Source organism: Vicugna pacos, chromosome 1 (assembly GCF_048564905.1).
Source record: "Vicugna pacos chromosome 1, VicPac4, whole genome shotgun sequence".
NCBI lineage: Eukaryota > Metazoa > Chordata > Mammalia > Artiodactyla > Camelidae > Vicugna > Vicugna pacos.
Window position 1 is genome coordinate 35,674,778 of NC_132987.1, and position 12,025 is coordinate 35,686,802.

Genomic DNA, 12,025 nt, shown 5'->3' on the forward strand with positions numbered 1-12,025 from the left:
CGCTTTGCACTGTGCCACTTTGCTTTCAGGAGAAAATATTTTCCTAATCTTAATACTGACACTAGTCGTGCCTATCTTGAGCCACTGGTTTATTTCAATCTAATGGACACTGATCTGTGACGACTGCTGATTGTGATTTTACATTGGCCATTGAATATTTCAAGGTCCACTCATGTCTTTTTCTTTCATACTTCATGTTGTTATATTCTGTCTATCATTATAAACTATCTTACATCCTTTTAGATAACAGAGAATGATGGATGAATAGAAATACATTTTAACAGAAGACTCAGAATACTTAGCAGTTTGGAACTAGGAAGCAAGCAGCCCTGGCTCTGGGAAGAGCGACCCTCCAGCTCGGCCTTGCACAGCTAGGATTCCCACTTCTCCATTCCCACAGCCGTGGCCCTTCTCCTGTTGTTCATACTTAGGGTTCCTGCTGGAGCTGACAGAAGGGGAAAGAAGCAGGCTTCTCTTTGAAATTCCAGCCCTGACTCCTGCAGTCCATGTGCCAGTAAGGAGCATGGCCTGAGATCAAACAATTCATACCCTGACCACCACCTATCTGGAGTCTCAGACCTCACATCTCCATCTATAAAATGAAGATAGAAATAGTGCCTACCTCCTAGAGTCTTGAGGATTAAGTAGGATGATGTTCACACACAGTGCACGGCGTACAGCTGATGCATATAAACACTATGGAAATCTTGGCTGTTACTAGTTACTCTTCTTTAACTAACAACAAATAAAACAAATCACTGTCTTTAAAAACAAAAACCCAGTGCACTTGGTTGAAATCTGGCTCTTCATCTTATCCATCAAATGCCCTGTGGTGCCTCTCTGTGGTACCAATCCCTTACATCTTAGCTCCTAAAATGGATACAGCCTATTGGAAACAAAACAAATATGAATAGTGAATAAATCAAAAGAGCACAGCTAGTTTCTGACTAAAAGCCTCAGTCATGCTAAAGATAGAGCTTTGCAGAGTTGCCATGAGTGAGAGGACAAGGTGGGGAAGAGATGTGTCCTAGGTACCTGTGCTTTGTCAGCTGGTCCTCCTCCCCTCAAACCGTTTACAACTGCTCAAGAATACTCTAGGCTTCTTATGAAACTGGCATTGACTTTTTTAGGATTGCTTGAAGTTCAAGAAGAAAATTATCCCACAAAAGAAGCTTAAGAAGTTCAATTAAATATATTTTAATGAATTGTGTTAGAATAACACATTTTTTTCAAAAAGCCTACAGTTTTAATAATTGTTTTCTTTTCATCCCATAAGAATGTTGAACCCTGACCTCGGAGAGGAGTGGCCTGGTACTGTGGAAAAAACATGTTCATTGAGCCCAACTCCCAGCTCTGCAGGTGAGGGCTGTAGAAAGTTCTGTCAAGGCCACAGGCTCTTCACCTGTACAATGGGAGTAATACCTACCTCACAAAGGCTATTGTGAAGATTGTGGCATGGCTCTAGGAAAGCTCCTAGAAGGTAAATATTTAAAATAATGTTAGTCTGATTTCTTGGAGATTTTTCTTCAGTTATTTTATTTTCTGCCACATCATTAGAACTGCTTTATTATTCAAGATTTTTACATCCAGTTTATGGATTATCAAAGCCTGTTGCTAATAAGTCTGTCTCTTGCTATTTTTTAAAATTGCATTATAACTGCCTGTCAGCCTGTCAGTTATGAGATATAACAGATGTTTCTACATCAATATTGCTGAATGCCTTGGTAAAATGGTTATATGAAAAAGTTTGAAACTATAGTTAAAATGAAGCTTTTTAAAAAAAATCTGTGGACAGATTTTATAAGTTGGTAGTTTTTTTTTTCATTTTTAAGGTTTATTTTTTCCTGTTTTATTCAATTATCACAAAAATGTGAAAGTCAGCATAAAATCACCCATAATCTATTGCCCAGAAATAACCACTATTAGCTTTTAATTTTTTTCCTGTTTTATATGACTTTTTCCAACTAGAAGTTTACCATAAGTACTCTACCGTATTGCTAACATTTAAATTACTTTCATAATGGTTATACCACAACCCATATAATCATTTTCCTAATTTAGACATCAAGGTTTTCTGAAGCTTCTCTGCAAAAAATGTTTTGGATGTAAGCCTTTGTCTGCATTCCTGATTAGTGCCGAAGGATAAATTTCCAGAAGTAAAATTTTGGGGTTAATATCAAGTATCTATTGCTTTGTAGCACGTCTTCCAAACTTACAACCTAGTCACTTAAAACAATAGCAATCGTTCATTTGCTCACAGTTTTGCAATTTGGGGACAATTTGTCTCTGCTCCACATGATGTTAGCCGGCTGGGGTGACTTGACGGGGGCTAGAGATCCATTTCCTAGGTAACTTTCACATGACTGACAATTTGGTGATGGCTGTTGACTGGAGCCTCAGTTCTCCTCCAGCGTGGGCTTTTCCAGTGGGTTCCAAGAGGGAGGAGGTGGAAACTGCCAGTCCTCTTAAAGGCCAGGTCTGAAACTGGCACGGAGTCTCTCCCGCCACTCTCTCTTGGTCAGACTGGTCACAGGCCACGTTCCAGAGGGTGGTAAAATAGAATACATCTCTTTGTAGGGGAAATGACAAAGAATTCGGTGACATATTTAATCTGCCATAGTCAAAGAGCATATTGTTGAAGGATCTTTATTCACCTCACCAAATCACTTTCTAGAAAGGTTATGCTGATATGCAGTTCTGCCGGCAGTGGATGAGAATGCTCATTGTCACACTTAACTAACATTAAGTATTTAAATTTAAAAATTTCTACTTATTCAATATGTAAAATGTGGGATATCATTGTTTTACTTTGAATTTGCTTTATTATTGATGAGCTTCCATATGTTTGGTAAAAATTTGTATTTTTTCCTTTGTGCATTGTCTGGGCAATTTGTTTGTGTTAAACTCACAGGATTACATGAGTTGTTTATTTATTACTGACATTCAAATTGGGTCATATTTGTTATAAACATTCCTTTCATTTGTCTCAGTTAAAAATACAAAACCTTTCCCTCTTAATTGAGAAGAAAATAGACAAAACTATTTCCTATGAAATTCATATGATTTTCATAAGAGTTGTAGCCATACATTGGTCTCAAAATGTTGATTTCTATATTACAATAAAATATTTAGAATCTGTGTCAATTTTACTCATCTAACATGTCAAGAGGAATCTAGGAAATAACATGAGTTATTAATTATCTTTATTTTCAAGGGACTGAAACAAAAGTGATTTTAAATAATTTTATTGGGACAGAAATGGAGGAACAAAGCTGTGTCATTATCGCTTAATTTTCTCTTTATCCTTTTAGCTGTCTGGTGGGCAAGCCCCTTAACCTCTCTGAGCCTCAGTTTTCTTAACTGTAAAATGGGAATAAGAGCAGATATGCTGTTGTCAGAGCAGACAGTTAGCTAGATATGAGCAGAGAAGGGAGGCATCAGGTACATCTTGTGGTGACAGGCGTCCTAGAGGCAAACAAAGAAAGGCAGGAATCTCCAGCATCCAGATATAGCCTTTTTACTCATTATGCCCTCATTATAATAAAATTAGCATTGCAAATGAGAAGTACCCATCACGCACCAATGCCATGACAGTTCCAGGCAAGACCAAATAAGGACAAAAACTCCCCCACCCCTCAGGAAGGCGGACTGGGACGAAAACCAGGAAGGATGACCCAGACCCCTCCCTCCTCAATGAATATTCCACCCAGTCATTTTCACACCCCATATAACCAGCTTGCCAAAGGAACTCAGAGCATCTGCTCACCTGAGCCTGCCTGCTCTTCCTTCTGAGAGTGTATTGTTGCTTACTAAATCCTTGCTTTGCTTGTTTGTCCTCCATGTCTCCTCTCTGAATTCTTTCTGTAATGAAACAAGAACCTACTCTCCACTAACATCTGTGAGGCCTGGAGAAGATGTCTTTGATTCTGTTTTTTTAAATTTGCATTCTTTTTTATTGAAGTATAGTCAGTTTACAATGTTGTGTCAATTTCTGGTGAACAGCATGTTTCAGTCACACATAAACATACATATATTTGTTTTCATATTCTTTTTCAATATAGGTTACTACAAGGTATTGAATATGGTTCACAGTGCTATATAGTATAAGCTTGTTGTTTATCTATTTTGTATATAGTAGTTAGTATCTACAAATCTCGAACTCCCAATTTATCTCTTCCCACTCCTTTTATCCCCTGGTGACCATAAATTTTTCTCTATGTCTGTGAATCAATTTCTGTTTTGTAAATATGTTCATTTGTGTGTGTGTCTCTCTCTCTCTCTCTTTTTTTTTTTTTCAGATTCCACATATCACATGAGTGATGTCATATGGTATTTTTCTTTCTCTTTCTGGCTTATTTCACTTAGAGTGATGATCTCCAGGTCCATCCATGTTGCTGCAAATGGCATTATTTTATTCTTTTTTATGGCTGAGTCATATTCCATTATATATGTATACCACATATATATCCATTTATCCACTCACCTGTCAATGGACATTTAGGTTGTTTCTGTGTCTTGGCTATTGTAAATAGTGCTGCTGTGAACATTGGGGTGCATGTGTCTTTTCAAATTATAGTTTTGGAGATGTTTTGAGGAGCCCAGCACAGGCAGGGCCTGGTGTGTGGTGGGCACCATTATTATTTGCCTCTTATGTTCTGCCTCGTGAACCAAGAAAGACCTTACTGCAAAGAGTCAAAGCAATTCAATGGAGGAAAGATAGTCTTTTCAACAAATGGCACTGTGGCAAATGGGCATCCATAGGCAAAAAAATAAACTATGACCTCCTCCCCATATCTTATACAAAAATTAATCCAAAGTGAATCATAGGTTTCAATGTAAAATGTAAACCGATAAACACTTCTAAAAGAAAGCATAGGAGAAAATCTTTTAGACCTAGGGCTAAGTAAACAGTTCTTAGAAATTACACCAAAAGCAGTACCCATAAAAGGAAAAGCTGATAAATTGGACAGCATCAAAATTAAAAACTTTTGTGCTGGAAGCACTATTTACAATAGCCAAGACATGGAAGCAACCTAAGTGTCCAACAACAGATGACTGGATAAAAAGTTGTAGTGTGTGTATGTATAAGCGTATGTATGTATGTATGTATATATATAATGGAATATTATTCAGACATAAAAATGAAATATTGTCATTTGTAGCAACATAGATGGACCTAGAGATTATCACACTAAGTGAAGTAAGTCAGACAGAGAAAGACAAATATTACATGACATCACTTACATGTAGAATCTAAAGAAAAAAATACAAACGAACTTATTTACAAAACAGAAACAGACTCACAGACATAGAAAACAAACTTTTGGTTACCAGGAGGGATAGGGGGTGAGAAGGGATAAATTGGGAGTTTGAGATTTGCAGATACTAACTAATATATATAAAATGGATAAACATCAAGTTCATAGTGTATAATGTAGGGAACTATATTCAGTATCTTGTACTAACTTATGCTGAAAAAGAATATGAAAATGAATATATGTATGTTCATGTATGACTGATGCATTGTGCTGTACACCAGAAATTGACACAACATTGTAAACTGACTATACTTCAATTTTATATACACACACACACACACACACACACACAAAGAAGAAAGAAACGGGCAAAAGACTAAGAGATATTTCACCAAAAAGGAGATACAGATGGAAAATAAACACATGAATATATTCAACATTATTAGCCATCAGGAAAATGCAAATTAAAACCACAACAAGATATCCCACCTATAAGATGAGTTAAAAATAGTGATAATACCAAAAGCTGGAGAGAATGCAGAAAAACTGTATTTCTCATATATCACAGATGGGAATGGCATAGCCTCTCTGGAAGATAGTATGGCAGTTTTTTTATAAAATGGAACATGCATTTACCATAATGACCCAGCAGTTGCACTCTTGGGCATTCATCCCAGATAAAGGAAAACTGATACTCACACAAACATCTATACATGAATGTTTATAGTGGCTTTATTTGTAGTAGCTCCAAACTGGGAAAAGTCAAACTCTGATACATTTGTACCATGGAGTACTACTCAGCAATAAAAAGTAATGAACTTCACACACAATAACCTGGATGGACCTCAAGGGCATTATGCTCAAGGGGAAAAATCACTATTAAGAGGTTTATTACTTTAAAACCTTTGAAGGTCTTACATATACTTTATAATTCCATTTATATTAACATTCTCAAAATGACAAAACTATAGATGGGGAACAGACTAGTGGTTGCAATGGGGCAGGGATATGGTTGGGAGGGGATGTGAATATTAACAAAGTATGAGAGGGATCCCTTGTGATGATGGAATCCATATCTTGATTGTGGTGGTAGCTACATAAATATATGTACATGGGATTGCACATGCATATATTGCATAGAAACACATACAAATAAGTACATGTAAAAACTGATGAAAATTGAACACAGTCAGTAGTCTTGTTAACAATATCATACCGATGTCAGTTTCCTATTGTGATATTGTATTCAAGATGTCACATTGGGGAAAGCTGGGTGAAGGGTACTATATATGTTTCAAAATAAAAAGTTAAAAACACTTAGGTAGTGAGTAAAACGCTTATAAAACACTTGGAAGTATCTGTATTTATTAATAATTTGATTAAAGGCAATAATGATTTTGAACATAAAAATGAATGTGAATTTAGGCTTTGCTGAACATTCTCGGTGGCTTAGAGGGAGTCCTTACCCTCTAGGCGCTTATGGGCAGTAGGGTAGATAGTTCTGTGAATGACACATTGTCTACTAAGAGGTGAGCATGTAAACAACCATCTATAATCTCTGAGTTAAATAAATTGAATCATTACAAGAGAGTGTGGCAGAAATTGAGAGGAAGGAGATTTTAAAGTGGCCTGAGAGTCTGGGGGAAAATTTCTTGGAGAAGGTGATTTCTGAAGTGAACCTTGAAGAATGGATCTGATTCTGAAGGTACAGAAGAGAGTAAGGAAGTTTTTTTTTTAATGTATATCCTAGATTCTTTTTGTTAGTATTTTCTTAATCAAATTTATTTTTCTCCGAACTTATTCTTCATGCCTTTAGCCTATGAAGTTAGATGTATTTATATATGGTAAAAATTCACCGTGGGGACTGGCTTAAAATGTGCTTTTATTTTTGAAGCTTAAAGAGCATTTAGAGTCACTTTGTAGTTCTTCAAAGAGAAATGCTTTGGGAGAAAACTTGAAGTCCTGGGTCCTATTGCCATTTGCCTGGAAGTACCAACTTGCGGTCATGTAGCTGGAAACTCTGCCAAAATAAAAGAGTATTTCTTCTACCCTCAAAGTTTTCTTTTTCTTTTTCTTTTTCAATCAGGAAGAACTTGAAAAATGAATCAGAGTTGAAAACCAAGTACTGCTGACAATAAAGAAGATTGCCCCAGGTAGGGACACAACGAACCATCTGTAGTTAATAGAGTTTTGATTCTGGTTTTGTTTGTTTGTTGGTTTGGTTTTTGTTTGAGTTTACTTAAATTCACGCTCCAGTCCAGAGGAGCCAGATTCCAAAGGAAAGCTAAATGTCAGATGTAAACAGACCTGGTGCACAGGCAATTTAATTCATCATTTGTTGAAATGAGGGGTTTGCATTTTACTTGGGCCTACCTTATCTTATTCAGTGTTAATTATATTATTTACTTTATTTTGGCAGACACAATGTGTACTTTAGGAGAAGATAGAAAGAGCCCTTAAACTCTCTGTATAGAAAAGATGCCCTTACAGAGCCAACCATTAGAATGCACGTGCAATTACAGAAAAAACCCTCAGACACTTGGCTGAAACGAGCCCTGAAGATCACCTTATTCAGTAGCCTCGTTTCACCAGGTCAGGAAACAATCAGAAGAAAATGTTCCTCTTCCTCGGAGAATAACTGGTTTTCAAGATATTCATTCATTCATTTGGTTGTTTATTCAATACCTTCTGAGTACCTATTAGTAAGTGCTCTATTTTGGCAGTAGATATTGTTCTGGGTGTTGGGGATATAGGGACCTGCACCAGGGAGCTTACCTAAGTGTGTTTGTGAAGGAGGGACTAGATAATTAAAGAGGAAACAAAGGTACTGCCTATTTCATCACAGTGTCAAGTGTTGTAAAGAAAAGAAGCCCAGGGAGAGGAACTGTCTGATGGGGGTGGAAGAGCTCAGGGAGAGCCTTTCAAGGAGATGACATTTAAGCCTTTCAAAGAGATGACATTTAAGCTGAAGCCTGAATGATGAAAAGGAGAATTGTTACTGAACCAAACTGGGATCCACTTGCCCCAGCTCAAAACCAATCTACCGACACTGGATTGTGGTGAAAGACAGTGTTTATTGTATCCTTCCAAGGAGTCTGAGACAGCTAGTGTTGAAAAAGCCCGAACTCCTGGATGGGTTTCAGCAAAGCATTTTTAAAGCCCAGGTGAGGGAAGAGGGTTGCAGGGTATGTGATCAGCTGTGCACAGTCCTCTGGTTGATGGTGAGGTACAGGGCAGTGTCACAGGGGTTAACATCATCAATCCTTAGGCTCCAGTCGGTCTGGGGGCTGTGTGCTCAAGGTTATCAAGCAGCTAATTTGTCTTCCATCTGGTGTCTTCCATTTGGTGGGGGTTTTCACATCTGTAAAATAACTCAGGAAATGTGCATCAGATACTGTTATCTAGGTACATCAGAGAGGAGCTAAAGCAGAGGATATGGGGAAGGCATCTGTCCCAGGAAGGCCCCCTAGGGTCCTGTTCCATTACACCATCTATGTGAAGGCACTGGGGAAAATTGTCATGGTAGAGGAATAGCTGAGGCCCCAAAGGCAGGAAGGTGACTGGTAGGTTCAGAGTCCAAAGCAGACCAGTGCCTAGGGAAGGAGATGTGATTGTCGCTGAAGAGCTTGAGGGCTGACCCTGCAGGCCTTGTGGGCCCAGGGAAAGGCTTTTGAGGCCCTTGAAGGTTTAAACACAGGAGTTGCAGGATCTGATTTATATTTTAAAGGTATTTTGTCGGGTGTGATGTGGAATGGTAGAGAGGCAGGAGCAGAAGCAGAGAGACTAGCTCTGCAGTCAGGCCAGGCAAGAAGGTTCTGGCCTAAATGGAAGGTGGTGGCAGAGGTGAGGCAAACAAGTGAATGGATGTAGGATACAGATTTGGAGACAGAACTGTTAGGACTACAGTTCCACTGGATCTGGGTTTGAGGCCAAATGAGAAGGACTCAGAAGAACTGAGGTTTCTGGCTTAAGTGATTGAGTAGGACCATTTCCTGAGATGGGCAGGTCTGGTGAGGAGCAGGTTGGGAGCAGTGTGGATGGGGTGAGGAGTCATTCATTAGAAAAAGTAAGTAGGTATTGAGATCGGGAAAAACAGGAGTAAGCCCATTTTGGTAGAGCAATGTGTGAAGGCCTCACTCAGAAGTTGACATTTAAGGTGAGATATGAAAGGTATGAAGAGCCAGCAGAGAGAACATTCCAGATAGAGGGAACCATAGGTACAGAGGCACAAAGAGGGGAAACAGCTTGGAAGGTCAGAGGTGAGCAACAGGAGCTATTGTGGCTGCAGGACAGGGAGCAAGGCAGTCAAAAGAGTGGTTTCTATTTTTCATATCTCTCAGGAACAGGTTTAACACTGTATCTTGGATGTGCAAAAAGAAATACTGCTTTTTCTCTCTCTATAGCTGACCTGATTTTTCTCACAGATGCCACTCTGAATAGGAGTTGAGACTGAAAGAAGGGACCAGGAATTTAAACCTGCCTATTTGGTATATTCATCACTTTCAGTTGACTCCAGAGTATTTGCAAGATGTCAGGGAAGAGAAGCCGTAGGTCCACACACCACAGCAGTTGTCTGCTGCCCTCTGGCTCCTCCTGCCTCCATCATGACAGGTGGAGCCAGAGCTCTTGTCTCGTCCTTGTGCATCCGGTCAGGTGACAAGGTTGGGGGACACTTTACTTACCTGTCTCTGGAGAACTCTTAGTCTGTTCTCTGGGTTCAGTTGGCCCAGAGGTCTTTCCTCCAGTCACCCTACTTCCATTTTCTCTGATTCCACAATTTCTTCTCCCTAAGGTCTGAGGACTCCTTTGATTCCCAGTATAAAGCACTTCAGCATGACCTCATCATTCCTCTATGGCATCTTTGCCAGCAGCAACATCATCTTCCCACATCCTTCAAGAGGCAGGCAGGAACCTCTAAGTTTCCTCTGTGCCACAAGGAAGGCTCCAGGTAACTAATGCTCTCATTACCTACCCGGCTCTGCTGCCGTTTTCACTTTCTTGCATCATTCGCTGTTGGTGCCCTACATGGTGAAATCTTCCCAGAGTTGTGAATGGGAAGTGGTAGAGGCTTCTCTACTTTTGGCTTTCTTCTTGACTCTTGTCCTGTCTGACACTAGCCCCTCAGATCTTACGGTCTAGGGAGGTGTGCTGGTGATCCCTAACATACATTCACCTGACTACTTGCTTCCCCGACCACTCTTCTATTTCTGGTAAATTCTCTGAGCTGGAAGGAGTAGGTGTCCTTCTTCCTTATGGTGGTTTTAAAGTGTGTCTGCAAATTCCTCGATGCTCTTTCCAACAAGAGATGGAGTCTGTGTTACTTTTCATGAACCTGGGTGGACATTTGTGACTTCCTTGATGAAAAGAACATGGTAGAAGTGATGCAGTGTGACCTAAGGCTGGATGAGAAAAGGCCATTCCATTTCTGCCAGTTTCTCTTGGGACTTGCTCTGGGAGCCTTCAGCCACCATGTGAGAAGTCCAGCTACCCTGAGGCCACATTTGGGGAGACTGTGGGGAGAGATGAGAGAAAGAGAGAGAGGGAGCAGGGGAGAGAGAGAGATCTGAGGATCTTGAGCTGTTAGGTGTGCATGTGTGCCCGACCCAGGGGCCAACATGCAAGTTAAGAAGTGTCAGTTTCAGTCACTATCTGACTGCACCCTGAGTGAGAAGCACCTACCTAAGCTCATTCAATGCTCAAATTCATGAGCAAAGTAAACAACTGCTCTTATTTTAAGTTACTCTTTTGGAGTGGTTTGTTCATAGATGACTGGAGCACCCACTCCTCCTGGAGCTCATGTTCTCACCAGTCTTTCTCTTCTTTCTTAAATAATCTCTACCCTATAGCTCATAATTAAACTGCGGGTCCAGACCTCTAAGTGGAGTGACCAGTGACCCTGATTTGGACTAAGGGGGAGGGGGGCAGTTCTGGGATGTGGGACTTTCAGTGCTAAAACTGGGAAAGTCCTGGGCAAATCAAAATGAGTTGGCCACCCTACTCCAAGGTTTGCTTATGTTATATAAAAGAAGCTGAACGGATTTAGAGATTTTAGAATTAGTGCATTACTATTTTTTAATAAGAATCTTAATAAACAAATTTGGGCATGGAAGCTGACGCTTTGTTCTAGATGGTATCTGTCCTACCAAAGGGATGTACGCTACAGAGTCAGTGAGTGGGCTGCCATAGGCAAAGATAATGGTACAATATGAAAATATTTCAAAAATGTCTCATAATGTACAGATGGAGAAATTGGATCCAGACAAGGCCACTAAATTTTCCAAGGGCTAATAGTGACTAGGCCATGATTGGGACTTCAGTCCAGGGCTCTTACCTCCATTTTATGTCATTTCCAATCCTTACCAATATCTACCATGTAAATACGGTATAATAGTGAACCCTGGGAAACACTTAGGCTGAAGGAAAGGTGTCTTTATCATCAGTAAGATGGTTCACCATCTTCAGCAACAGGCAGAACCGCTTAGACTAGACTCTAATGTCAGCCATACCTAGGCAAACTAAGATCCAGAAAGTACATCTTGCTTCAAAAAGAAAACCCTAAACCAACTTCAGGTCTGTTTTGAAATGGGGTGTTTAACAATCTCATTATATGTTAGTGAAAAATTGTTGGCTCTGGTGCTGCTGTCCCAGACGAAGCCAAGTTAACTTTGGGCCCAGACTTTAGGGCTCTTCACAAACATGAGGGCTGGGAGGCTTCCAGCTGGCAGCAAAGCTGGTGTAACTGGATATGGGCAGACGAACCTTCCTGG

At 39.8% G+C, this 12,025-nt stretch overlaps 1 protein-coding gene across 3 annotated transcripts in view; it reads left to right on the forward strand.

Annotated features, from left to right (window-relative positions):
- Nucleotides 1-1,308: 1,308 nt before the first annotated feature.
- The window catches only part of OTOL1 (otolin 1), a 164,044-nt gene continuing 153,327 nt past the window's right edge, over nt 1,309-12,025 (forward strand). For all 3 annotated transcript variants that reach the window (XM_072960243.1, XM_072960298.1, XM_072960367.1), the window contains exons 1-3: nt 1,309-1,480; nt 7,345-7,411; nt 10,051-10,206. The gene's annotated coding sequence lies outside the window, so the exon portion shown is untranslated. The remainder of the gene's footprint in view (nt 1,481-7,344; nt 7,412-10,050; nt 10,207-12,025) is intronic.